The sequence below is a fragment of the Procambarus clarkii genome, chromosome 49, assembly GCF_040958095.1.
Source record: "Procambarus clarkii isolate CNS0578487 chromosome 49, FALCON_Pclarkii_2.0, whole genome shotgun sequence".
Taxonomy (NCBI): Eukaryota; Metazoa; Arthropoda; class Malacostraca; order Decapoda; family Cambaridae; genus Procambarus; species Procambarus clarkii.
This window is the reverse complement of record NC_091198.1, coordinates 6,577,299-6,586,449: the sequence shown is the minus strand read 5'-3', so window position 1 is coordinate 6,586,449 and position 9,151 is coordinate 6,577,299.

The following is a 9,151-nucleotide window of genomic DNA, read 5'->3' as shown; positions in this document are numbered from 1 at the left end:
ACATTTGTTCTCTGTTATGACAACACGGCCTGAAGCCTGGCTGTTCTGATGACTGCTTGACAAGCCATGTTGCACATACCGTGGCGCACAAGACGCAGTCGAGTTCTCCTGAAGACAGCTAATATAATTGTCAATCAGCAGATCTCTTGTGCACTCGCTTAATGTTGAATTGGCATGATCCTCTTTTGCCGATGGAGCCCTCTGTAACTTTCTGGGTGCAACCTTGCAATATTCTCCTGGACTAGCCTGGATGCGAGTGAATGTTAAGTACCAATTATTGAGCATTTTTATAAAATCACTGATGAGGATCTGTTAATACTTGTTTTAGCAGTAACAACACTGTGACCAACATTTACTCAACGCTCTCACGACTCTTGTCAAGTTAACAGTATTTCTCAATCCAGCGAAGTCAGTTTAGAGCCGAAAAGTCCCGGGTTCAATTCCTGTAGCAGGTCGAAGACTTTTGGGTACATTTTTCCCCCTGTTGCCTCTGTTTATCTACCTATAAATAGATACCTGGGATCTTGGCAACTGTTGTGTGTCGCAGCCTCACGTCAATCCTTGGTCTAGGGACTCCTCTCTAAGCCTAAAAGGCTCCCTGTCCTAAAGAATGGGAAACTATAAATAAAAGTAATGAAAGGATAGTAAGATGAAGCTGAGAATGACTCCAGCTCGAAACGTTCCCCGTACTTCTACTGTGGCGTAACTTAACTTCTGTGATATATAATAGTATTTCTCAAACCGCTGCAACCGATCCATCAATATTACCAAAGTCGTTCAGTATTGCTATGCAAGTCACTTGAAGGGCATATGACAGGGCAGGGCATATGGCAGGGCAGGGCATATGACAGGGCAGGGCATATTACAGGGCAGGGCATATGACAGGGCAGGGCATATGGCAGGGCAGGGCATATGACAGGGCAGGGCATATGACAGGGCAGGGCATATGACAGGGCAGGGCATATGACAGGGCAGGGCATATGACAGGGCAAGACATATGGCAGGGCAGGGCATATGACAGGGCAGGGCATATGGCAGGGCAGGGCATATGACAGGGCAGGGCATATGGCAGGGCATGGCATATGACAGGGCAGGGCATATGACAGGGCAGGGCATATGACAGGGCAGGGCATATGGCAGGGCAGGGCATATGACAGGGCAGGGCATATGACAGGGCAGGGCATATGACAGGGCAGGGCATATGACAGGGCAGGGCATATGACAGGGCAGGGCATATGGCAGGGCAGGGCATATGGCAGGGCAGGGCATATGACAGGGCAGGGCATATGACAGGGCAGGGCATATGCACTTACTCTGCAAGTGACTTGCATAGCAATAATAAACGACTTTGGTAATATTGGTGGATCGGTTGCAGCGGCTTGAGAAATACGCAGCTGATTTAGATTCAGTAGTTTTCTGCAAACGTTAAAAAAGCCCAATAATTCCAATCAAACTTTACTCATATTATAGCAAACGTTATTAACCAACTATGAACGATATGACTGAATTAATTATTGTATTTAATTGGCATCAATAAATTTTGAGTAAACTAAGATAATTTAGGTAATTCTAGCGTCACGTTATCAGTTCATCAAAGTTCCTCAAGGTGTCACAGATATCCATAACAATACGTTTCAATACAAAGTAAAGTTAGGACGCATTAAACTTAGAGAGAGAGGCAGAGGTAAATGCTTCTAGACATTAAAATACTTAAAGTTGAAAATTTAGCATCTACATAATATTTTGAAATGTTAAGTGACCTACTAGCTTCCTAACTTTAAAAAATATAAAGGCATTTTAATTTCTGAGTTCGCTAGTTAGTATATTATTACAGGAATATGACATATAACTTTCTGGATTAAACTTAAAGTCAGACCCTAGGCAAATAAAGTCAACCCGGACAAGCGAGGCCAAACTTTACTAAACTAAACTGTATCTTAAAAACGTTTTAAGATACAGTTTAATACAGCCATTTTTTATTTACATTGTAAATTTTAGATATCTCTTTTTCACGTGATTTAAGGTCGTTTCGGCTTTTTGATTAACCTATAAAAAAGCAAATGCCCTTCAAAAGACAGATTTACAGAGTAACAACGAAAGTTAAATTTGCATTATGACCTTTAAACGCACCAGAATTGAAATATAAAGAATTCAAGTCAACATAAGATAATAGTATTAGATGAACAAATTGCTGAACAGTTAGCTATATATGGAAATGTGAACATTTTACACTAATATTCTTCAATAATAAACAAAACAGTGTTTGTACTTGCATGAAGCGAGACCGTCGCTCTACCGTCCTAAGAGGGGAAAAGCTCAATGAACCATTTCCCCTCAAAATAAGTAAAATGTGGCTGGTCGAGTCCCTAGAGTTTTTCGCATGAACGTGAATTAGGTATTATTTTGAAATATCAGTCTGTTCGAGGTTAGAGGCTATACAGAGAAGAGAGGGAAAGAAGGTGGGGAGAGGAGAAGGGGCAGGAAAGAGGAAAAAAAGAGGGGGGATACGGGAAGAGAAGAAGGGGGAGTTTTGGTGGGAGAGAGAGAGATGAACTATCCCAGCCACCACCAGGTACCTCTTCTAATCTATATCTTTATGAAACAAATACCTGTCTCTCTGTTTAACTGTGTTTCTGCTTGTCCAAGGTTTGAGGCAAGACACCTGGGGCTAGTCTCACCCAACGTTGGAGGGTAAACGTTCATGGGGTATGGGACGGACGTAGGCTCGTTGGGGATCTCCAGAATTCAAGAAGGAACAGCATGCCACCATCACATTCACATCCCCACAACACCTTTTAGTATTGCCCGCCAGCTACGTCATACTAAATATTTTGAAAAAAATTGAAATGTTTTTCTTATAGTAATAGACATCATTATTCAATGATCTCCGAGAAAGTGAAACATTTCTTAAATTCATACTGTGGCTGTAGTAGCATAAAAGCATCATCCCTCAGTTTCAAAGGCTTCCTCAAGCCCCATACTTTTCTCAAGGCAAATTATATATATTTTTAATATATGACTGCTTAGATCCTGCCACTGGCGACCACCCACACATCAATGGGAGACTCTTACATTCAGTTATATAAGAGAAAGACAAAGAGATAGCGAGGAGAAGAAACGAGACAGAAGAATGAGGAGACAAATACACAGACATTTAGCGACAATGATAGGCTGTAGAGAAGCCCGGTTGACCAAGGCAGAAAGACAGAAAAATGGAAAACAGAGACAGACCACAGAAACGGAAGGAGAGTGAAGGGTAACAGGTGAAGATCAGGGGGAAGGGGACGGATGGGAGGAGAGGGAGAGAGGTAAGAAGAAAGATTGGGAGAGAGGGTGGAGAGGGGCGATGTGGAGAGAAGTTAGAGGGGGTAGAAAAGTAGAGAGGTGGGAAAGGGAGAGAGTGGGAGAGAGGAGAGGAGATGAAGAAGCTGGAGAGGGGGGAGATGGGAAGAGAGAGAGAGAGAGAGAGAGGGAAATAGGGAAGGGACCGAGAGACCCGGACATAGCCGGGTACTGCCCCTTAGTAAATTATAAACTAATCAGCAAATAAAGAGAGTGAAGTGTGATTAAGCTGGGTAATGTGTTTACCCCCAGCTTGACCCTCTGTCCAGCCCCAGAAATAATTACACAAAATGACTGCTTCTTCAGTACAAAATAGACTAGTTTCTGGATTAATATGCAGACAGTTAATAACACACTAATGAGTTGTCACGAAAACCATTTGATAGTAATGAAGTTTTATAACCGCTCAACATTTCGTAATATTTTGTAAATGTTTTAAAGTCTATTGCATTTTGTAAAATTATTATAGTTTGTAAATAATACAATTTACAGATACTTGCTCTCGGCTCTGATACATTTAAATACCCGACAAAAATATTCAGAGACTAAGAAATATTGTTGGAGTGAAACCATGAAGCTGGACTTTGTAATATGCTGGGAGCTGGAAGAGTAAGTGGAGAGGAGAGTCCTGGCTGCCAGCCTTGGCAACACTAACCAAAACTAAAAGAGGACAAGGAGCCAGACACGAGTCAGACAAGAGCCAGGCAAGAGCCAGACACGAGCCAGACAAGAGCCAGGCAAGAGCCAGGCACGAGCCGGACACGAGTCAGACAAGAGCCAGACAAGAGCCAGGCACGAGCCAGACAAGAGCCAGGCAAGAGCCAGGCAAGAGCCAGGCAAGAGCCAGGCACGAGCCAGACACGAGCCAGGCACGAGCCAGACACGAGCCGGACACGAGTCAGACAAGAGCCAGACAAGAGCCAGGCACGAGCCGGACACGAGTCAGACAAGAGCCAGACAAGAGCCAGGCACGAGCCAGGCACGAGCCAGGCACGAGCCAGACAAGAACCAGACAAGAACCAGACGAGAGCCAGACAGATATTATAATTTTAAATTGACCTTTTTTGTGTGATGAGAGTTCTCATCACACAAATGTTCTCTCAGAGAGAGAACATTTATATTAATGATCACAAGAGAGATTATTTTGCATTTCTGAAAGACTGAACTCAAGATTATTAATGAGTAGTTATCAGGGGAGAGCGCTAAGCCAATTTGACCCAACAGAAGAAGCTAGGATAAAGGTCCTGAGTCAAGGACCGTCCTCAAATTCGTGGACTATCGGGGATCGAACACCGACCGTGCAAGAAGAGACGCAACCTACTCTACCAACCAGTCCAAGAAGATGGGTAAATATTAGAAGTGAACGTAAAATCTGTTGCACAGTCTGGCGGAGAGTGAAGGTCAGACCAGCGGTGTGGTGCTAAGCGGTTTTCAAGTCACAAGCTTCTTGTAATATTGTGTTCTGAGGTCTTTGACTGATGTGCTTGTATGTTGACGAGTTGTATTTCAACAGATATTCTCAAGAGAGTCACGCGTACAAATATATATATATATATATATATATATATATATATATATATATATATATATATATATATATATATATATATATATATATATATATATATATATATATATATATATATATCACCTCCAGCCCTAAATAGTGGCGAGGCAGCATTGTTTTCAGAGTTCTTCTGTATAAAAGACATTTACAAATGAAAGCAGAAATAAAAGCTTTGTATCTCTCTTATGACAAAGGCTGAAACGTATTTCACAGTTATTCAGTGTTGTTTAAAGTGAAGATTTTAAAACAATAAAACATATTTTCCTTTATGTTCTGTGTTTGAAGAGTTGATAAATAAGATTCCTGGCTATGGTAAGGAAAGTGGTGTGTGAGTGTTTACTATTTCTGCCTGCAGGGTAGAGTTGTTAGCTCTTGGACCCCGCCTTTACAACCGTCGGTTGTCTAATGTTCTCATTCCCGACCTATTTTCCTTTGACGTACCTGCTACATATATTTCTGTCGCACGCACACGCACACACACGCGCGCGCGCACACACACACACACACACGCACACACGCACACACACACACACACACACACACACACGCACACGCACACAAATTCCCAGGTAGCAGCCCGTAGCAGCTGTCTAACTTCCAGGTACCTAGTTGCTGCTAGATGAACAGGAGGTATCAGGTGAAAGAAACTTTGCCCATTTGCTTCTGCCTCGGTCAGGAGACAGTGTGTGTGAACTCACCTAGTTGTGCTTGGAGGGGTTGAGCTTCGGCTCTTTGGTCCCGCCTTTCAACTCTCAATTAACCGGTGTGTGTGTGTGTGTGTGTGTGTGTGTGTGTGTGTGTGTGTGTGTGTGTGTGTGTGTGTGTGTGTGTGTGCGCGCGCGCGCCTGCAGCTTTAGCTGCCTTGTACATATATATCATCATGCTAGATAACACCATTGTCAGATGGTATCTATACAAATAAGATTCTGAAACTCTTTCCTGGCCTAATCTAACGTAACCTAACCCAACCATGGTGCTTCATCAGACATAAGGCCTTTGCAATGTTCACTGCAAGAACACAACGGATCTTGGAAGTCTTCCTCGCGGCTAACGCTACATAGTGGAGTAGCTCAACTTCACAACACAAGCACCAGAACATTTTGTTATGAACGTTGGCAGCCACGCAGTAACGTATGATGATACACGTTGCTCGTAACAAGATATTATTGTCACAAGAAATCTTCCATTGAGTAACAGTAGTGACACTTGAACAGTATGATGACCACCGGATGACTTAGTTCCGTAGGTCATACTCCATGAGTCAGACCAAGTTACTGGAGACGATTGACAGATGTACCCATCAGAGCCACTCAGGTACTGACAGCCTTGAGGTGACCTTACCTCTCCACATTGCCTTTTTAATATCGAAGGATTTAAAGCGGTTATGACTATCTCTAATAATTATTTATTCCTTGCAAGCTGTGACGTTATCTCTCCGGATCAGTGACTAGCATGTAGGGAGTCAATAGGGTACAACCATCCACTCTCGTCGATTTAGTCGTAGGATTATTTTTTTTTTTTTTGTAGTGAAGAGTCGTGTCGATCTTCAATCAATGATCACTAGACTTTGTAACCCACTCTCTTTATTGCCTGTTTTTAGTAGTTTCTGTTTCCCATCGAGTGAAGAGTTCTTGACTCGATGGGAATTCTTCAATCGGAGTTCTGCCTTTCACCGACAAGCTTGTCAGTGATAGTTCTTGTTACGAGTTGAAGGATGCCCTTTGTTCTTATTCCAGGCCTTGAACTTGACTCATCTGTAACACGGTATCGACCGTCTCCAACTGTCAGCGAGGAATGTTTTTGGTTGAAATTCAAGAATGTAATTGGATCAAGGCATACCATTCAGCCGGGGCAAGATCCGAGAGGAGCACTGGATTGCTTCCGTGTCCCATTATAAGGATGTGTGACTTGCTTGTGTCTACGCCCCCCCCCCTTCCTGTATATTCACCTGCATGTACTTATCTTGATGTGCTTGCAGGGTCAAGCTAGACCCTTAGCCCCGCCTTCTGAACGTTCTTAGATTAATGCAATACTCAATTTCTCACGCTTTTATAATATTTATATATACACATTTATGTTGAATTAATTTCAACGACTTCTGTGTCAAACGTATTCCACTTTTTAACAGCTCTAGCACTAAAAAAGTGTGTGTACTCACCTAGTTGTGCTTGCGGGGGTTGAGCTCTGGCTCTTTGGTCCCGCCTCTCAACCGTCAATCAACAGGTGTACAGGTTCCTGAGCCTATTGTGTGTGTGTGTTTATGTGTGTTTACTCACCAAGTTGGGCTTGTAGGATCGAGCATCTCCTCTTAAGCTCCGCTTCGACCATCTTTATTTCAAACCCTTGACTCTTTCACTTGTTTTATCATATTTACATTTAAAGTTTTGTATCATACTGGCATCGACAACTTCCTCATCTAGTTGGTTCTACTCATTTACGGCTCATAGATCGACAAAGTTATGTTTTGGCATCCCTGTGACTCATCTGTTATCTGGAGGTTATCTGGAGATGATTTCGGGGCTTTTTAGTGTCCCCGCGGCCCGGTCCTCGACCAGGCCTTCACCCCCAGGAAGCAGCCCGTGACAGCTGACTAACTCCCAGGTACCTATTTTACTGCTAGGTAACAGGGGCATAGGGTGAAAGAAACTCTGCCCATTGTTTCTCGCCGGCGCCTGGGATCGAACCCAGGACCACAGAATCACAAGCCCAGGGTGCTGTCCGCTCGGCCGACCGGCTCCCTGTGTTTCCAGATGAGTCACCGGGATGTAAGAAATCATTTTTTCAGTCTCAGAGTCGTATTGGAGTAGAATGAACTGGATGAAGTTGTCGCAGCCAGTTCGATACACAAATTTAAATGTAAATATAAGAATATCTAATGTGTATGAGTCTTACTCTCTCGTTATGTCCTTATCTCTTTATATGTACTTAGAAATACATATATACTTATGTATAAAGAAATACGTGTACTTTAAGAGTTTCTAAATGTTCGCAAGTACGTGAAAATGTGCGATTTTGCATTTTTCAGTGTTTGCGCTTATGAGTGTTTGCATGTATAAGTATGAATGAGAGAGAGTGTGTGTGTGTTCAGTTTGGTTTTGCATAATTTCTTTTTACAGCGTTTATATGTTGTGGTGTGTTGGTGGGTGTACCGGAGTGTGTGTACCGGGGGGAGTGTACCGGGGGGAGTGTACCGGGGGGAGAGTGTACCGGAGTGTGCGTATCGGGGTTAGTGTACCGGGGGGAGTGTACCGGGGAGAGTGTACCGGAGTGTGTGTACCGGGGGGAGTGTACCGGGGGGAGTGTACCGGGGAGAGTGTACCGGGGGGAGAGTGTACCGGAGTGTGCGTATCGGGGTTAGTGTACCGGAGTGTGTGTACCGGGGGGAGTGTACCGGGGGGGAGTGTACCGGGGGGAGAGTGTACCGGAGTGTGCGTATCGGGGTTAGTGTACCGGGGGGAGTGTACCGGGGGGAGAGTGTACCGGAGTGTGTGTACCGGGGGGAGTGTACCGGGGAGAGTGTACCGGGGGGAGAGTGTACCGGAGTGTGTGTACCGGGGAGAGTGTACCGGGGAGAGTGTACCGGGGAGAGTGTACCGGAGTGTGTGTACCGGGGGGAGTGTACCGGGGAGAGTGTACCGGGGAGAGTGTACCGGGGGGAGAGTGTACCGGGAGGGGGGAGCGGGGTGGGCGCACCTACACCCTCCCCCTGCGAGATTGTTCGCTCATGTACACTCCAATTAATTGCTTTTGCACCTGAATAATTAGCAAGCAGGCGAGTGCGACCTGGTCTTAACTGTCGAGCCACCGGTGCCACCAACATGTCAGATGCTTGAGAGAGAGAGAGAGAGAGAGAGAGAGAGAGAGAGAGAGAGAGAGAGAGAGAGAGAGAGAGAGAGAGAGAGAGAGAGAGAGAGAGAGAGAGAGAGAGAGAGAGAGAGAGAGAGAGAGAGAGAGAGAGAGAGAGAGAGAGAGAGAGAGAGAGAGAGAGAGAGAGAGAGAGAGAGAGAAGGGGAGAGACACAGATATTGGTTAGTCACTGTTTAACTTGCTTTGTACATCTTCGTAGAATATACGAAATTAGTTTAACATAAGATCTAATTCTCAGTAGTGAAGAAATCTGATTTCTGGGAACAATTATAACCGCTATTCCAAGAACTGCATTTTATGTGAAGTTAAAAGACTTTGTTCTGGGGTTGTGTTATTAAGTAATTACGCATTACTAATTCTAAAAATTAATAAAAT